This window comes from Acomys minous, assembly GCF_964271855.1.
Source record: "Acomys minous genome assembly, chromosome: 5".
Taxonomy (NCBI): Eukaryota; Metazoa; Chordata; class Mammalia; order Rodentia; family Muridae; genus Acomys; species Acomys minous.
Genome location: NC_140494.1, coordinates 70,822,241 through 70,842,072, shown reverse-complemented (window position 1 = coordinate 70,842,072; position 19,832 = coordinate 70,822,241). Strand labels below are relative to the sequence as shown.

Here is a 19,832-nt window from a genome sequence, read left to right as displayed (position 1 = left end):
AACTAATCAATAGGTGAAGGAATTTGAAGGACTCTCACCATCTCAAACATGACAAACATGGCTCTGGCAGGCAGGCCTTGCCCTTCCCCACCATTCCCTCTGCCTTGCTGAAACTACTTAGATTACACTCATAAAGCAGCCACCAATGTTTTATCCCTTATTTGGCCATTTCCTTCTCCTGAGGCTGATTACCAAGGCCCAGTTATGAAAGTATTGAAGACCAGCAATCAAAAGACCCCTTTGGCTCAACTAATTAACGTGGCCAATTAAAATTAAACACCTCATTCTAACATGAGTTTCCCCCTTTACCTTTGTAAACCACAATTTGTGTATATTAAACATCCTTGCATGTCTGGGATGAAACCTACTTGGTCATGGTGAGTGATATTTTTGATGTGTAGTTGGATTAAGTTTGCATATATTTTATTGAGTATTTTTGGATCAATGTTCATAAGAGAAATTGGTCTGAAATTCTTTCTTTGTTATGTCTTTGTGTAATTTAGGTATCCAGGTGACTGTGGCTTCATAGAATAACTTCAATATATGGAAATCCATCAATGTAATCAGCTATATAAATAAGCAGAAAGAAGAAAACCATATGATCATCTCCTTAGATGTTGAAAAAGCATTTGACAAAATCTAATACCTGTTCATGTTTAAAGTCATGCAGAGATCAGGGATACAAGGCACATACCTAAAAATAATAAAGTCTATATACAGCAAGCCGATAGCCAACATCAAATTAAGTGGAGAGAAACTAAAAAAAATTCCACTAAAATTAAGGACTAGACAAGGCTGCCCACTGTCTCCATATCTTTTCAATATAGTACTTGAGGTTCTAGCTAAAGCAATACATTAAAAAAAAAATGAGAGCAAGGGGATCCACATCGGAAAGGAAGAAGTCAAAGTATTGATTTTTGCAGATAATAATCATAGTGTGCATAAGTGACCCCCCAAATTCCACCAGAGAACTACTACAGCTGATAAACACCTTCAGCAAAGTGGCTGGACACAAGATTAATATTAAAAAATCAGTTTCGCTCTTGTATACAAATGACAAACAGGCTGAGAAAGAAATCTGGGAAACTACACCTTTCATGATAGCGACAAATAGTATAAAGCATCTTGGTGTAACTCTAACCGAGAAAGTGAAAGATTTGCATGAAAAAAAAAACCCTTCAAGTCTCTGAAAAAAGAAACTGAAGATATCAAAAGATGGAAAGATCCTCCCATGATCTTGAATCTTGAGGATCAGCATGGTAAAAATGGCCACCTCCAAAAGCAATCTGCAGATTCAACGCAATCTGCTACATTTACATAATGGAATACTACTCAGCCACTAAAAACAAAGAAATCTTGAAATTTGCAGGCAAATGGATAGAACTAGAAAAGATCATCCTGAAAGATAGCCCAGACCCAGAAAGACATGCTTGGTATATACTCATTCATAAGTGGATATTAGCCCACCACAGATGCCCTCTGAGAGACTCCACCCCCCATGGGGTTTCAGGACAGATGCTGTGACTTTCAGCTGGTCTCTGGGTGGAGCACTGAGAGCTGTAGTGAAAGAGTGGGGGGATGGAAGGACTGGGAGGGGTCAGGAGCTCCACAGAGAGTCCATCAAAGCCCGAGGATCTGGAACCCAGGGGGGCCTGCACAAACTGATGCAACAACCAACCGAGGACAATGCATTCAGAGAACCCTCTGTTCAGATGTAGTCAATGTACAGCTCATTCTCCACTTGGGGTGGGGGAGAGGGGACTGTCCCTGATATGAATTCTGGTATTTGTGATTTGGTCACTTCCCCTTGGCTGGGAGGCCTTGCCGACACATAGAGGAAGTGGTTGCAGGCTATCCTGATGAGAATTGACAGGATGTGGTCAGATGGTAGGGAAGGAGGGCTCCCTCTGTCAGAGGTCTATGGAAGGGGAATAGGGCAGAAGAAGGAGAGAGGGTGGGAACAGGAAAATATGGGTGAGGGGATAATAATCTAGATGTAATGTGAATAAAGCATAAGAGATAAAAAAAAAAGCAAGACAGACAGTTTGCCTATGTGCCTTGTTTATCCCCTCTCTACCCAGAGGAATTCTTTTGTTCCTGTGAGACAAACACCTCTTACCTATTTCCCTTGCTCCTTTCTGCACTTCTCTCTCATCCTGTATCTTCTGTCTTGTCTCTTAGTCCTTGACCTCTATTCCTCTGGGTCAAATAATTTCCTTCGTGCTGAGAACTTGGTCTTGGGGTCTTAAGCTGATACTAATCCCTTTAGAATTGTGGGTGGATATATAATAAAGTACTTTTCATCTGTAACCATGAATGAAGTGTTGTTCCATGTAACAACATTTGTTAAGTTGGAGATCATTACAAGAAATGAAATAAAGCAGACAAAGAAAGACAAATGGCACTTGGCTGTCCTTACACATGGCATTTGAAAGAGTTGATCTCAGAGAGGTTGAACACAGAATAATGACTACCAGTGTTGGAGCAATAGAGGATGGAGAGGAATAGGGTGGGCAAGGGTCATCAACGGGTACCACATCACATGTGGAAAGGAGCAGAGATGCTCTGCAATGCCCTCACACAGGGCAGTGGCTGGAGATGATAATGACATTGTGCATTTCAGAAAACTAGAAGAAAGTTTCTAAAATTGCTATAAACCAACAGTAAATAGTTAAAGAATTTGGTCTATTTTAACTGATTTTAAAAGTGTACAATCTCTATACCTACTGAATGATACACCATTATTATGTGTAATTTTGTGTTTTATGTACTAGTTAAAAAATAATCTTCAGGATGCTGGGAAGGTGGCTGAGTTGGTAAAGTACATGCCCCTCAAGCATTTGAACCCAAGTTAGAATCACCAGGACCCTTGTAAAAGTCAGATGCTGCGGTGCACATCTGTAACTCAAGTACTAATAGTGGGGGTTGGAGGGTGAAGGAGGTAGGGTGTAAAGACAAGGAAATCCCTGAAGCTTTAGATTGCTAATCAGACATTTTCCATAACCCATCACTATTGTTGAATCTGGCTAATTATGTTACTTAAATCAAATATATTTATTTGGCTTATGGAAATTCCCAGAGGCTCAAGACGTCTGTTGATGCCACTGCTTGAGTCTTGAGTGAAATGTCCCCCACACTTGGCACAGTGGAATGGCCACTGGTCACCAATTCCAAACTCCCTTCTCTGTGATGGATCTTCTCTCTTTCCAGGGAATGGATGTGGTAGGTGCATTTCTGTTTTAAGATTTGAATAGAACACATACATCTTGATGACTCCATAGCTGTTTTCATTGTGACATCAGATAGGACAAAAAGAATATCAGGTGATAGTGGCAAGAATATTACATTGTAGCATATCTCAAAGATCTGGACAGGAAGTTAGGAAAGGTTTTGTCTGAGGAATAGCCAGTTACTAGGAAGTTTGGGAGCTCCCTGCAAATATCTGAATATGCTCTGGTCTCACCTTCTACATTCTAGTTAGAAACACATGCTGAGGTTGTAGGCAGTGGATGTTCTTACTGTGACTTTTGAATTTCCTGGAAGAGCAGGGCTCAGACAATAGCCCTTTAAAGAAAGGCCTGACCTATTCTCCATAATAAATACTTACAAAACTATCAAGGTCCTGTGATGTCATGAACCGCAGCCAGTGAACTCACAAAGCTATGTTCTGGGGACACAAAAAGCCACAGAATAGACATGGCATGCCACTTTTAGAGGTTTGGCTTTTTAAAAAACAATTTAGAAGTAAAAATGTTTTTGTTAGTTTAGCCCAATAAGATTAAAATAATATGCAGTAAAAATATGGCATTATGGAAGGGTCATCACCACATGCATACTTTTAAAAATAAAAACTTCAGGATTCAGATAAATTTGAAGCTTTTGTCCAAATTCCGTGGTGCTGTCTCTTATGGATATGTGAATCATCCCTGACTCTGATAGAAAAGTTTGGGAAAATTGTTTTCAACAGTCTGAACTTTCTCTTGGGTAAATGTGTGTTAGACTGCAACTGGCCAAGTAAAGGTACCAAAGAGGGTCAACACTAATTGGGGAATCAGCTTACTGCCATCAGAGAGCATATTTAATTACATCAGAAATTCCTGCACCTCCATAATTCTTTGCATGCTGATGAATAATTAGGAAAAAAATAAGAGTGAAGATTTTTATACTGGTCTTAAAAACAACTATTTTAATTAACTGAAATTGTGATATGCAGTACTTCGCACACCTGACAGTGAACAAGTGAGTTCCTGGGGAAAAGATGAGTCACATTACAAAATACGCTATGTGGGGAGGCATGTGGTCAACCCCAGGAAAAACAGAATTTGAAAGATTATCATAGGACAGGGATAGATGATGTAGGTGGTCGTTGTTCAGAGGCAGCAAACAGAGGACTGCTCAGTGGACAGCTGACCTCAGAACCACTGATGGAGTCAGGCTTGCCCCTAGGGGAACCAATGAGAAGAGTAGCTGATTTTCTCAAAATATTTAAGATCATTGGTGTGATTTGGGGCAAGATATGAGGTGTGAGGGCTTGTTTCAGTTTCTTCACTTAGGAGTATATGGACTTAAATAGATGAGGCTCATTGTCTGAAGTCCAGCAAATATTATCTTCCTGACAGTAACTTACTAGCTTTGCAATTCTATGAAGATTCATGTGAATAAAATATGCACAAAGCTTTACAGTCTTTTGTGGACAAGGCATGAAAACTATGGAGACCCAATGACATAGAGCTCTGAGCAACAAGGAGTGATTTCTAACACCTCCCCCCCCTGCACCCTCCTCCACAAACCCACCCTGGCACACCATGTCACAGCAGGACTCAGTGCATCTTCTTCTCCTAAGGCCAGGCAAGGCAGCCACGTTAGGAGGAAATTATCCAAAAGCAGGGAATGGAGTCCATGTCAGATACAACCCTCTTCCAATTGCTAGGGAAAGCACATGAAGTTGCCTGTCAGTTACATATGTGTTGTGGGAGTAGGTCCAATCCATGCATGCTTTTTGGTGGTGCTTAAGTTTCTGGAAGCCCCTATGGTCCTAGGTTAGTTGACTCTGTTGGTGTTCTTGAGGAGTTCTTGTCCCCTCCGAGTCCTTCTATCCTTCCCCCAATTCCTCCACAAGGCTTCCCAAGCTCTGTTTAATATTTGCCTTTGTGTCTCTGCCTCTGCTTCTATTTAATTCATCAAGTAGTCTCCTTCTATGTCAATACCATGCAATTTTATTACTATTGCTCTGTAGTACAGTTTAACATCAGGGATGGTAATCCCTCCTGAAGTTCTTTTAATGTACAGGATTGTTTTAGCTAGTCTGTGTTTTTTTTTTTTTTTCCCATATGAAGTTTAGAATTGTTCTTTCAAGTTCTGTAAAAAATGTGTTGGCATTTTGATGGGAATTGAATTGAATCTGTAGATTGCTCTTGGTAAGATGGCTATTTTTACTGTGTTAATCCTACTAATCCATGAGCATGGGAGACCTTTCCATCTTCTGATATCTTCTTCAATTTCCTTCTTCAGAGACTTGAAGTTCTTGTCATACAGGTCTTTGACTTGATTGGCTAGAGTTACACCAAGAAACTTTATATTATTTGTGGCTAATGTGAAGGGTGTTGTTTCCTTAATTTCTTTTTCAGCTTGTTTGTCATTTGTATACAAAAAGGCTAATGATTTTTTTAGTTGTGTATCCAACCACTTTGTTGAAGGTGTTTATCAGCTGTAGGAGTTCTCTGGTAGAATTTTTAAGGTCACATAAGTATACTATCATATCACCTGCAAATAGCAATACTTTCACTTTTTCCTTTCCAACTGAATCAAAGAGATCACTATAAAAACAGATACACTAAATCAAATAAAAGAGAAAGTGGGTAATAGACTTGATCTCGAGGCACAAGAGACAACTTCCTGAACAGAACACCAATAGCTCAGACACTAAGATCAATAATTAATGAATGGGACCTCATGAAACTGAAAAGTTTCTGTGAGGCAAAGAACTCTATCAATAGAACAAAAAGGCAGCAAAGAGATTGGGAAAGGATGTTTACGAACTCTATATCCATCAGAGGGCTAATAATCCAAAATATATAAAGAACTCAAGAAATTAAACACCAACAGCCCAAATAACCCAATTAAAAATGGGTACAGAAGTAAACAGAGTATTCTCAATTAATGAATCTCTAATGGCCAAGAAGCAAAAGAAATACTCAGTGTCATCAGTCATCAAGGGAAATGCAAATCAAAACACCTTTGAGATTCCATCTTACACAGGTCAGAATGGCTAAGATCAAACACACAAGTGACAACATGGTGAGGATATGGAGAAAGAGAAACACTCTTCTGTTGCTGGTAGGAGTGCAAACTTGTACAAACACTTTAGAAATCCATCTTGTGACTTCTTAGAAAAATAGGAATTGTTGTACCTTAAGACCCAGCTATACCACCCCTGGGTACATACCCAAAAGATGCTCTACTATACAAGGACAGTTGCTCATCTATGTTCATAGTAGCTTTATTCATAATAGTCCGAATCTGGAAACAACCTAGATGTCTGGCAACCAAAGAATGGATAAAGAAAATATGGTACATTTACACAATGGAATATTACTCTGTTATTAAAAATGAGGTAACCAAGATCCAGAAAGACACACATGTTAGGTAGTCTTTTATAAACTGATAGCCATATAGTACAAGATAAACTACTACAAATCACAGACCCAAAGAAGCTAATTAACAAGGAGGGCCCGAGGGAGGATGCTTGAATCTCACGCAGAAGGGGAATCTCACACAGATGGAAGAAGTAGATGAAGAGAGGGACTGGGCTGGAGAGCATGTGAGGAGACGGATCAGATGTGGGCAGAGCAGGAGGAGGAGCTGAGAGGGCTGGGAGACAGAAAAGAAAAGTGAGGGCATCTCTGAGGCAAGCTGGAGATGTGCAACTTGGTAGGCTCCTAGGAGGACATGGGCATGACTCTAGTTGAGCCTCCTAGTTGAGGGGGACACAGGGACTGAAGAGGCCACCTCTTAGCCAGGCAGGACTTCCAGTGGAGGGAGGCAGATGCCAACCCACCCACAAATCCTTCATCCCAAAATCTATCCTGCCTGCACGAATAAATACAGAGCAGAGACTGAGGGAATGCCCATCTAATGACTGGCCCAACCTAAGACCCATCCCATAGGAAAGAGCCAACTCCTGACACTACTAATGATACTCTACTGTACTTGCAGACAGAAGCCAAGCATAGCTGTCCTCTGAGAAGGTCCACCCAGCAGCAGATTGAAACAAATGCTGAGACTTCTTGTAATTGTAACAATCCCTTTAAACTTCTTCTTGCTTAGGAGGTGATAAAGTTTTAAAACCTGTTCATATTAGATTGTAGGTTGGCGTCACCAAGACACATTTCCTCCAACTTACAGGGAGGCCTTTTACAGCACAATGCATGGCTCATGTTCAGGGGCAAGTATTCCAACTTTGAGATGTGGTCGTGATGCAACAAGTCTAAGGCTGAGGCATGTAAGTTTGCAATCCTAGAAGGCATTCTGGCAGTGCTGAGCAAGCCTGGAGCACACGTTGAAAGTCAGGGCCCTAGACACTCAGAAGGCAGGGAGCCTGGGTTAGCTCACATTTATTGCTTACTTCTTACATTTTATACAACTGATGAACAGCATAGCACAGCTCCAATATTAGGTCTTACAGACCAATAACTACTAACAGCTTAATGAATATTTGTGTATGTGTGTGTGTATGTGTGTGTGCATGAAAACTCATTCATGAATGTCAGGATATGTGTCTGTTATAGATGCACAGGCACTGTGCACATTACTGTGATGATCATGGAGCAATCTTGACTGTCATTCTGTCTCTCACTGGCTTATAACTTTCCAAGCAGGCTAAGTTAGATTAACTAACAACCAAGCCTCCAGGAATGTCCTGTCTCCACCCTTCTAAGCAATGGGACTACAAGTGTTACGATTTAAATGGAAAAATGACCCCTATAGGCTCAGACAATTGAATGTTTGGTCCCTAGATGATGGTGCTGTTTAGAGAGGTGGTGCAGCCTTGCTGAAGGAGGGAGACTGTAGTCTTACCCCACATCCACTTTGCCATCTCTGCTTTGTGCTTGATCTTGAGGATGTCATCTCTCAGTTTCTCACCATCTAAAACCAAATAAACCAAAGTAATCTATAATCTCTTCCTCTTATGCATTGCTTTTAGGCAGGGTGTTCTATCACTGTAATGGAGAGGTAGCAATACAGCAAGTGTCTGTCACCATATCTGCCTTGCTCTCCCTCTTTCTTTCTTTCTTTCTTTCTTTCTTTCTTTCTTTCTTTCTTTCTTTCTTTCTGTGTGTGCAGTCTACATATCAAGCTCAGATCACAGCTCTTGCAAGTCAACTGAGTGATCTACCCAGCTGTTTAAAGAGTAGTTAAAAATCAGAAGGCCCAGCCAGATCATGCTGCAAAGAATCTCAGATGCACACTGGGCAATTAATCCAGCGCAATGGGGCTTGCATTAATGAGGGGTTTGCTGTCATACCTGCTCCCTAGAAAGATAGCATATACAGTTTATAAAAGTATAAAATATTACCAAATTATGTATGTGTGATTACAAAAGATTAAGGAGAAAGACAATGCCAACAAAAAACTGTTAGCTACCAAGAATCCAGCTGAGTCATTTCTTTATTCTTGGTCTCTTTTCTCTTTCTGAGATGCTTAGTGCTCTATAAAATGGTTCTGAAATTCTCTGCTCTCTGCAGGGCACAAAGACAAGCAATCCACTCCTTTCTACAAAAGGCCCTTTCTCTCAAAGGTATTTATTTGAAATTTCTCTTTGTTATTTACACATCATGTTTAGAGTTAACTTCCTGGAGAGTGTAGATAATTTTAATCAGGTTTATCTCCAGCAAAAATCTTAAATTCTCTTTTAAGGCTCCAGCAATTGTGCTGTGTGTAACCTGTCTACCACAGCCTGCGTTGACTGGTATTGTTGTTTGCAGTGGGTTTTTTCCAAAGTCCAATTCTTATCATCTGCAAATAATTAACACCTCCTTCCAGGGCTGAAGCAGTAGTCAGTGAGTGGTGTGGGAGGGACAGGCTGCAGCATTCCAGCCGCCCCTAGAGGGTCAGAGCACTGCCTGCTATGCCTTACTCTGTGGGATGGAAACTACATATGAGGGAACAGCACCAATTTAAAGTAAAATCATGGGGCATTCATTGTATTTCAGAAGACAGGCTACACTCTTTCTTTTCTTATTGTTCCATCTCAGTCTCGCAAAGAAAAATGGTGCAGCGACCAGTTAGTTTGAGTACAACACGAAGGAAGAAAATTGAAGCATAAAACATCAGAAGGCAGTGGCACTAACAGTGCTGTGCTGAGCAGCACTGAAGCCTTAGGCAAAATAATATATTGGTGTGACACTGATCTTGTCTTTATTAAAAATTGTGGGTTTTTTCTAAGATTTTCTTGGCATGAATTTAAAATTTTCAATCACACTAAAATATTTATCTAAAGTATTTATCTTGATCACTAAAGTTTTTTTCTATTTCCCTATTTTGTGTCCAAGATAACCAAGATAGACTTGTCCTTGAAAAGGCAAAAACAAAGAAAATTTACAAAGAAAACACTGAGTTAATATCACTACATAATATGACAGAACAGAGAAACCCCTGGCATCTAGTTTGTAGGCAATGGGACCTGAGCTTCTCAGCTGAAGGAAGCAAAGGAAATGTGTGGCCAGCATGGTAGGGCTCTTGGGTATTTTTACCTAAATCAGCTTCTCAGAGAGAAATCATTACTGTGGTTTATTTGGGTCCCCTCCATAGGTCTTCTACAGCACTTAACAACTTGCTAAAGTTAGGCTGTTTGGGAGTGCACCTGTCATAGATGATGAGACGGACAATTTCCTGAACGTAAGCGGCACATAGCTGCATGTTTCCTCCGAGTCTTCATCCTAGAAGCAACATCCCTTCTAGCTTTCCATCCTCACCCTGACGTGCCCTCTGCACTCGCACAATTAAGAAGCTGTGTTTGGAGCAGAAAGTATGGACATCTAATGTCTACTTCATGCAACTTCAGCTCAAAGTTCAGCCAGTCCTCATTTTCTCTGTGTGAGCTGATAGTAGCAACCTGTTTTGCTGTTGTCTTCATAATCCAACTCCCCCATACACTTAGCAGCCTGTCTTCTACTCTGTGTCTTTGCCTCCTTCCACCTTTCCATCATTGCTTCTTTGCTTTTTTATGAGGGAGGCAATGACAGACTTGTTTAACATCTCTGAAAACTCTGTCTTTGATTGGGGAAAAGACTGGCTTTTTGGCAATGATAAATATAGAGTATTCCCTAGAAGAAATTCATGATGTGGAAGAATGGAATCAGAGTTGTGGAACCTGGATACGAAGAAGTGCTGTGGTCCCAAGTAAAACAAATATTCATGAGTCTACACCAAGGTTCTGGATCTCGATGGCTTTAGCCCCACAGCTCTCTTTGCTTATGAATGTCAAACCTGGAACCCTGCATTTTTTTTAGGCTGTAAGGCAGGAGCCAAGCTGGCTGATAGGATTCTGCTCCAGTCTGCCTACCTGTGATGTCATTGCCTACCTTCCATGGGGGCATGGCCCACCCCAAAATTATAAAAGGCCAAACCCTCCTTGTGGCCCTCTCTCTTACTTCTTTATCTCTTCCTCTCTTTCTCTGTCTCTGTGTCTGTCTGTCTGTCTCTCTCTGGGGTATCCTCCTCCTCCCGTTTCCTTCTCTCCCCATGCTCATTTAATAAACCTCATGTAATATAGTATCTGTTGTCTGGCATCTTATTATCTTATTTCTTACTATTAATGATTAAAGTGGCTTTAAGCATCTGTGTGACTGGTAGGCTGGTAAGGGAACACCACAGAACACAGGATGACCTCATGCATTTCTGTGCTGCTTGACTCTTACATCAGATGGATGGAGCAGGCTCATTAAATATGCATTTTTTGTGGAGGAGTTTAAACTTAATAATTTTAATACTTAAGCCTGCATTTGATTTTTCAAAAGCACAATTAAGAAAAACCACCCCTATCTCCAACTTAGTCTCCGTGGCTTAGAGGAAGTAAGAAGGAAGGGATCAGACTTATGCTTCTGAGTCACTCTTACCAGTGAAACTTCGAGGCAGGCAAAGCATGAGGAGACTTTAGGCCTTTTCATTCTGACAGTGGACACAGTGATTACTTTAAGGCTTACTATAGTGACTTAGTTAGCTAATACAAGGAATGGCTGGACACAATGGGCGTTTGTTTCCTTACATTACTTTCAGTCAGAAGTGCAGGCACCATGTGGCTGAATTCTCTCCTCAGCAGCTTTCCACTTTGAAAGAAAGATGCTAACTAGATTTATTCTCCTGTAGAAAGTTGCCTTTTCAAGTTGCCGAATCCTTCCCAGATTCCACTGGGGATTGGGGTCAGCTCCTAACGGTGACCTTCGAGTTTTTGTTAAGCTCCTTTGAAACTTGAAAGTAGACACAAAAGGAACCAGTCCTGTCTCACCAACCCCTTCTCATCCTTTTCATCACCCTCACACCAGGAAAGGCTCACCTGACTAGGTCAGCCTTCTAGCATCCTTCATGTTTTGGCTAGCAAAAGTCAACTGATTAGAAGTCTCATGGCTGAACTGGGTATCCCTTAATAGGTACAGGTCTGCCTGTACTCTAACAGGGAAGAAATATACAAGGCATGTTCACTGTGGGAGCAGAAGCCATCTTAGTATACTGCCTGTACCAGTTCTCTGACAGGAGCTATAATCAGAGCATGAACTAGATACCCCTAAGAGGAAAACACTAGGTTAGTTAGACTTCCAAGTTCTAGTGTGGTGTTGCATAGAAATGAATGGTTTGCACAGTGGGAGACATTGGCAGGGTCAAGATGCCTCAGCTCAGGAGCCATCAGGCTGGGATCTCACAATGGCCCAGTAACTGTGTGAAATGGCATCCTGACTTCAATTGCAATAAGGCGGAAGACAAGAAAATACTTAAATCAAAATGGGCAGTTACAGGATTATTTGTGTGGAAGATGAAGGTAGATACAAAGTGGTTAGAATTACAGTTAGTTGCTGGGGTAGTTATCCACCCTCAGTGTCTGCTGTTCTAAAGTGGGTGAAATCGCATGTGTTCCTGGAGGCTTGAGGCCAGCACTCACCAAAGTCAATGGAGAGACAGGTGTTGACTAGTTTTTTCCTGCCTCAGGATTCTGGCCAGAAGAAGTCAGTGCTTGCCACAGGAACTATCCCAACACTGTTTTGTGTCTGTGGGAAAGAATAAGGAGAAATCAGGTTTCCATAAGCCCAGTTAATACAAAATCTATAAAGCCAGTGGGTTGCCAACATCACTTTGGCAGGAGCAACAGAGGAAGAAAGGATTGTCACAGAACATCAACAGCCCGAATTCTGGTCCTCTTGTCACTGTCTACCCACCACCGGGTCCCATTCAGGGAGATGAGGATGAGATGTAAATTGCACAGACCATGGGTGTTTGGTGTTAGTATGTGATTGTGCTGACCTTGCCTAGATGAGCACAAAGCTCACTGAGCCACGGACTCCAAAGTCAAAACGCTTGACCAATTTAGTATCTACTTATAGAACTCTGCTTTGGTCCTAATTCCCTAGCCCACTATGAAGTTCTATAATGCCTTCAAGTGTTCAAGAGACAGACGGAGATGTGCTATCATCTGCTTAGTCTATTTCTTAATTCCTTTTTTAATTCAACTATCTGCAGTTTAGATTTGAAAAGGGAGTCTTACCATTTTAACTTAATAAAAGCACATATCATGACAGCCTTCATTGACAATTTAGACAAAATCAAGCCAAACAAAAAATGCCATAAATTAGTAGAAAAAGAAGATGTGGGATGGAAGAATACAAACATGCTCTTTTTTTAAATTAATTTATTCTTGTTACATCTCAATGGTTATCCCATTCCTTGTATCCTCCCATTCTTCTCTCCCTCCCATTTTCCCCTTATTCCCCTCCCCTATGACTGTTCCTGAGGGGGATTACCTCCCCCTGTATATGTTCATAGGGTATCAAGTCTCTTCTTGGTAACCTGCTGTCCTTCCTCTGAGTGCCACCAGGTCTCCCCCTCCAGGGGACATGGTCAAAGGTGAGGCACCAGAGTATTTGAGAAAGTCATATCCCACTCTCCACTCTACTGTGGAGAGTGTAACATGCTCTTGATACTAATGAGGTGCACAGCTTTCTCCTACCATTGACTACTTGAATATCTGGTCTTAACTTCAATTAGCGCTGTGATTTACAGATATACTAGAGGAACTGGAAAGGTATTCCAGCAAGAATCTCTGCCTTTAAGTAACTCATTAGAGCTTAAAAGAAAATAGAACAATAATGTAAACATGATAGTTATGAAAAACTGTGGGCAGGAGATAAAAGATTAGATAAATAACACAACGGAGGAGGGTCAGGAGGAAACCTTAAACTAGTAGGGCTTTGGTCCTGAGCTTACAAAATGTGTATATGGTTTCTTATGCCTAGGATGGATGATCTGAAAGCCTAATAACACCAGAGTAGAATCTAGAAGGTCCAGAGGTGTGCCACAGGCTGGATGGTCTTCCTTTGTTCATTCCTATAGCACTTCTTTCTCATTGAAAGAATGGGAGATTCTAAAGGCTGAAGATAAAACCAATCAAGTTACCTTAAGAAGAATTTTATGAGTGAGCCCATCTATGTAGTAAAGAAGTGGGAAGATTTTTAGGTAGAGGTGAAAAAGCCTAATGCCAGTTTGAATGAGAACTTCCGAAGTGCAGCCATTCAGTCACAGGCTATGCCAAAGGAGTGATGAGCTGTGGCGCATGTAGACCATCTGTGAAGAGATTTCACCAAGTAGGGAAGCGTTACACTAGAAATAAAGCAAGCGTGGTTTTGAATTTTCAATGTGTGTATGATTCTCAAGAAAGTGGAGCAGGTGGATTGAAGGCAGATGAAACTAAGCAAAGTAGAACAGAGTGCTTTTGTTGTCTGAGGCGTTTATAATTCCAGACACCCAGTACTTTCCATCAGGAGCCAAAGTACCAGGAAATGCACAGAAGTCACCTTTACACACATGCTTCATAAATATTCAGATGTATGAGTCAACAAGCAAGACATATGAAACGAGCTAGCTTCAATTTCCCTTTTGTTCTCAAGAATACCAGATATAGTCAGTCACGTTGCACAGCAAGGTGAGGTCTTAATTTTGGACATATTTCATAAATTATCTTCCAAAGTCAGGTACAGGCCTTGGCCATTTGGAAGGTTCTCAGATCAATGGCTAAAGTGTGAGCTAGAAATCCTCACTTCTTCCTATGCTTATGCCAAGGATTACTAATTTCACAACAAAACACAATGCGGAACAGATGACCAGTTTTACTTTCATAGGCAGTATAATAATAACACTTATCTATTCTTTCTATCTTAAAAATAAAGTGTTTGGTAGCTGCTGAACAATAACTTTTATAGATTGCTATTACTAAGGATGTTTTGGTGCAAGTAAGGTTTTTTTGTTTTTATTAATTCATCGATGTATACAAAAGTTTTAGTTTTGCTAACAAAGGCCATGCTAGTCATTTGCTATCCAGAACACATAAAAGAACTTTCCACTTCAGGATATAGCTGACCCAATGCTGCTCCCTGTCTGCATTCGCTTCCTTCTACCAGTTACCACAAGTGCATCCTTTCACTGAGAAGAAACTATTCCAATAAAACAGATGGAGAGAAGCAATGGTGATGGTGGCAGAGGCAGTGGTGTGGTGACTGAGATGGTGTCTGTCTGGGGATGCTGCTGATGGTGACAATGGTGACAATGATGACAGTGGTGGTGGTAATGGTCATGATGATGATAGTAATAATGGTGGTGATGAAGATGGTGGTTACAATGATGGTGGTGGGAGTGGTTCGTATTATGACTAGCTTGTTAGTTTTTCTTTCATTAATGTAATTTATGTAATGTAATTTAAACACTATTTAAAATATAAACCTGATAATGAGCTATTTTTTCCTTTTAGTAACTTGAGAGCATTTTGGAAGCTCATGAAAGAACTTCAAGGTGCAGTGTTCTTTCCTGAGAAAAGCAAAAACATTGTTTTTGGAGCTATTTTTGTCCTCCGTATGAGTATTTTTCCCCATGACAGTCAAGTGTAATTTTAACCTTCCGCAAACAATCTGTTGATTTGAAATATCATGGGAAAATTTTGACCTAGAACATTTTAAGAAAGGTTGGCTACTTGAAAGACAGGAAGGCTGAGGACACTTGGCAAGGCATTTGTCTGACATGCTTTACATAATGCTCTTCTTCCTCAGATCTTGACTCTGGTCGTCTGGAAGAGCGGAAATGCCACTGGGCCATCTCTCTGACCTCTGGACCTGTATTCTTCAATGAATATAGTTTGACTGATGGAGAGTATGGTGAACCCCTACGGAAGCTGGTAGATGTGGCTGGGTGAAAGAAGCCCTAGAGTGTTATTCAGGGTGCTTGAAAATTAGTTTACAAGACACTGAGAGACTAAGCTGTTATGATTTGCTTTATTTACTCTCTGCTCATTCCGGCCTAGGTCAGACTTTATATGCCTTATTTCTATCGCCGTTCTGCCAATGATAAAAACGAACACTTCTTGGTAGAAATATCTTGTGAAAAGTCCCACAGCTGGCTAAATAGAGTTGAAATTCATTCTATTTATTAGACTTATATTTGTTTTCTTTGATATTTCAACATGGCATGTCATTGCATAATAATGGGCTACTAACTTAATGTTTTGCCTGCCTTCCTATAATTTCATTCCAACAGGTGACCTGAACAGAAAACAGCCTTAAACAGAAAGCTTCAAGACAATCTCTGTTCCAAGCATGAGAAGTAGGTGAGTGAAGAGAGCACTTTAACGTTGCTGAGAAAGGGCTCTTGTAATCTCCTAGGGCCACAAACCACACTGTGCAGCACATTTTTCTGTGATTTATGTGACTGAAGTGGGACTTAGGAGATGCAAATAATAGAACCAACGTTTCTATTACCCAGCCCTAGGCTTTGAGTCCCTCATGTATGAAATGAAGAAAGGGGAAAGATTATCCTCTGGACTTAATACAATCCTCACACCAATTCTGAGTAATTGACTTTATGTTAACTGCATATAATGAATGGACCTTTTGGCTGTCTGGACATCCCGAAAACCAAGCTTCCCATTCCTTCCCAAGTCAAATAAGATGTCCCTGAGGTGAAAGATCCTGTAAAACACACTGTGGGTACCTTTTTAGACAATGTCACTGCAACATTACAACTCTCACACTAATTCACCTGCTGGCGCATTCTCACAGGAGTTGGTTCTAAGTCAATGCTGCCTCTACGCTTCTTGTCTTCAAAGATATCTTTAAAACATTAACTAATCTTCAAAATGTCACTAAGGTGGGTCCATTCCAAGTGCTCTCTTCTTGGGTCCCTATTACCTTTCCTTGTCATAGTCTTAGAATGATGGCAGTAGAGGAGACCTGAAAGGTTTCTTTACTTGAAAATCCAGTCTGGTGCTTGCTTCTTTTGTTGTTGTTATTCCAACCCACTCTCTTTAGTCATTTCTACACAACCTCTAGTAAACACCATTTTATCTTTAGGCCAACTTTTTTTAAAAATGTTTATTCTTCTCTCATATATTACATCCCAACTGCAGTTTCCCCTCCCTCCACTCCTCCAGTCCCTCACCTCACCTTAGCAGGCCTTCCAGGGATATCAACCAAACATGGAGTAACAAGTTAAGACTGGGTTCAAAGCCTCATGTCCAGGCTGGATGAGGCCAAGTGAGCAGTAGGAAAAGGATCACAGGAACAGGCAATCGAGGCAGAGGCTGACCCACCCCTACTCCCTTTTCTTGGAGTCCCACAAGAATCCCAATAGTGCTTGGTTCATAAGAAACATTCTTGTTAAGTGTTTATGCAGTGTAAAGGGATGTTTTAAAGCTGTAGAACTAGCCTCTTTGTCCCACCTAATTAAAATCCAAGTGGCAAGGTGACTGCAACCCAAATTCCTGGCAGCCAGTCTTGATGGATCACCTTAGCAAGCCAGAGCCATAGTGCCATGGAGTAACTGTGGGCCAGCTTCTGTAGTATTCAGATGAATGTTTCCTTTGAATTCAGTGATGAACTTTGGAAGTCATCAGTCATTTGCTTTTTCACTGTCTGTGTCACCCAAAAAGTAGAGATACATTGCAGATGTGCAACAAAAAGCATGTGGAGCATAATGGAAATAATACTCCCTAGATTTCCAAGGATGTCACATGACCAAAGCTCCATGCTCATGCCAAATTGTCATCCTTACTAATATTTACATTCTGTTTTTGAAAGCCTAGAATTGACGTATCCACATTTCTCCTGCTTTCCTTTTTTCCTCAAGTCATTGGGTCTAAAGTAAGACCTAGGATTCAGGATATTCTTTTTCTTGTCCCACCTGAGATGTGTAGGAAAGGGACAAGGAAAGAAGTGTGCATCTTTCTATGTCATCACTGGCTACTTTTGAATTCAAAGAAGCTGACACCATGCTGAATTTTGCTTTTATGTGATAACTGCTGTATAACAATAGATATGTCCTGTGAGTTTTCAGTGAAAAAGTAACTTCATCAGCTCACAGACCAATTGATTTTCGGGCATTAATATAAGTAAAAGCAATGAAAAAGCTTAAATATCAATACGTGTCAGTATTTTCTCATTTTCCAAATTTGTAGCTTGGCTTTTCTACTTAATTAAACTGTTTCTTTATGGCTTTAGGTTGTGTCAAACCATGTCCTAAAATCATGGGCTTTCAGATGAAATCGGAAGAACAGCACTACTTTAAAATGTGCATCACTGTAGATAACTCTTCCTGGAGTCTCCTGCTTGGAACAGGTTTTAAGTGGCTGTCAACCACATCTGCACAGTTTCAGTGGGTAGTGGAGTTCTTGAAGTGTCATGTTTAATCCATAGATAATTTTCAAATGTCCCTTTGACCTACCCGACCCACCTCATCCCTTCCTGCTCTGGAGTTTGCATCCTTACCCTTCTCTATGTGCAGCATAAGACACCATGTGTAGGTAGCCTCCTACCTAGACATGTGGGCAAAGAGTTTCATTTAACACACACACACACACACACACACACACACACACACACACACACACACAGTGTGTGGAACAAATGCTAGCACACAGGGGCCTCTGGTTCCACACTGAATAGCAACCTGCCATGGTTTTGTCCTACCATAGAGAAGGACACCACCTCAAATCAGAGGTTTGCAGTTCCCAATTCTGTCCAAAGCACGTCATCTGTGCTGCACATCAGGGGAATGAGCTCATCCAACATCAACTCTGAAGGACTCCTACGGCTGACAAGGGGAGAATAGGTCTGAGAGGGCTGAATGCAAGCGTCTTGCATATGGCTTTCCACAGAGAAGCAGGGTAGCAAAGGTGAAGCTTTATTTTAAGGAAAACAATTGAGAGAGAACTCTGGAAATCAGCACAGATGTGACAGGAGCCCTTAAGAGCACATGGTTGGAAAAATGAGCTAGCAACAAAAAGCAAATGACACGTTACGTGCACATTTCTGTCAGAATGGTGGGGTGACATGGATTCCTTATTGCTCAATCAGTGCAAGTAGGGAAACTCCATTGTAGTATTAGACTGGAAGCTCCAACTATGGGAGGACACCACAGTGTCTGCTGGCTCCGTGTTTAGCTAGCTTGGAGAGCTAGCTGGTCTAGGAGCAACTGTTCCCAACAATGAAATGTACCCTGAGCCTCTCTCCAACTCTCCAGAATCCACCTTGCTGCCACAGATACTCCTTGATGCCATCAGGCCTTCAGTGAAAGCAGCTGGCTTCTGGATGTCTCTAGAAGCTTCAGACGAGTGTATGGATACCTCAAACGGTAGAACACACTCTGTAAGTATCATGCAACTTCAGGACCAGTAGCCACTGCAGCTACTGCAAAAACCCCACACGTGGCCTGAAGAGATGGTTCAGAGGTTAAGAGTACTGACTGCTCTTCCAGATGTCATAAGTTCAATTCCCAAAAACCACATGTTGGCTCACAACCATCTATAATGAGATCTGTATACATAATAAATAAATAAATCTTTAAAAAAAACCCACACATGCTTGCCCAGCTGAATGTACAAAAGACCACTATTTAATCTCAAAGCACTTGTATTGTATCTGTTGAACCTCAAATCCCTGGCATCTCCCAAGCCTGTCTTCTGCTTTGAGAACATGGCTACCAATGCCACAAGCATAAAATCAACTAGCCCTTACTCTGTGATCTAAAAACTTTTCCACCCATATCCCAAAGCTCCTGTAATAGATGTAATGGACAAAATTATCAACTCCAGTGCCATTATTACTCACATTATAGGACCTACATAAAGTTATAATTCTCTGAGTTTCAAAGTGTTAGGTCTCAAACCCAGGATAAATTGGCTGAAGTGGCTACTAACGTATCAGAGTGGATGCTGGCCACCAGGTTCTCCCAGAGCTCCTCTGTCCCTACCTGTTACAGGGTGCTGCTGGTTGTCATACCTCACCTCCTATCCCTAACTGCCCTTCCCCTTGCCCTTTCCTATATAACCCAGCCACTTTGGCTACATGGTACCTCTGTGGCCATTTTGGGTTTTTAGCTTCTAGACTTCTTGGCCACTGTTCCTGGTTCCTCTCTCTTACTCTCTTTCTTCTCTACCTGTTCCTCATATGGCCTGGCTCAGCATGTTGGTCCTGCCACTCTAGACTCTTCCGGATGCCTCTACCATTGGCTATTCTTTTTCTCAACAAGAAACCTCCTCATCCATCATACTTAGAAGCAGTCTTGTCTTCCTTTTATTTCTTTTT

General features: G+C 41.2%; 1 long non-coding RNA gene across 1 annotated transcript in view; it reads right to left on the bottom strand.

Annotated features, from left to right (window-relative positions):
- Positions 1-8,076: 8,076 nt before the first annotated feature.
- LOC311598017 overlaps positions 8,077-19,832 on the bottom strand; it is a 33,416-nt gene continuing 21,660 nt past the window's right edge. The window contains exons 2-3 of the long non-coding RNA XR_014779437.1: positions 12,155-12,260; positions 8,077-8,145 (exon numbers count right to left, since the gene is read on the bottom strand). This is a non-coding gene — a long non-coding RNA (uncharacterized lncRNA). The remainder of the gene's footprint in view (positions 8,146-12,154; positions 12,261-19,832) is intronic.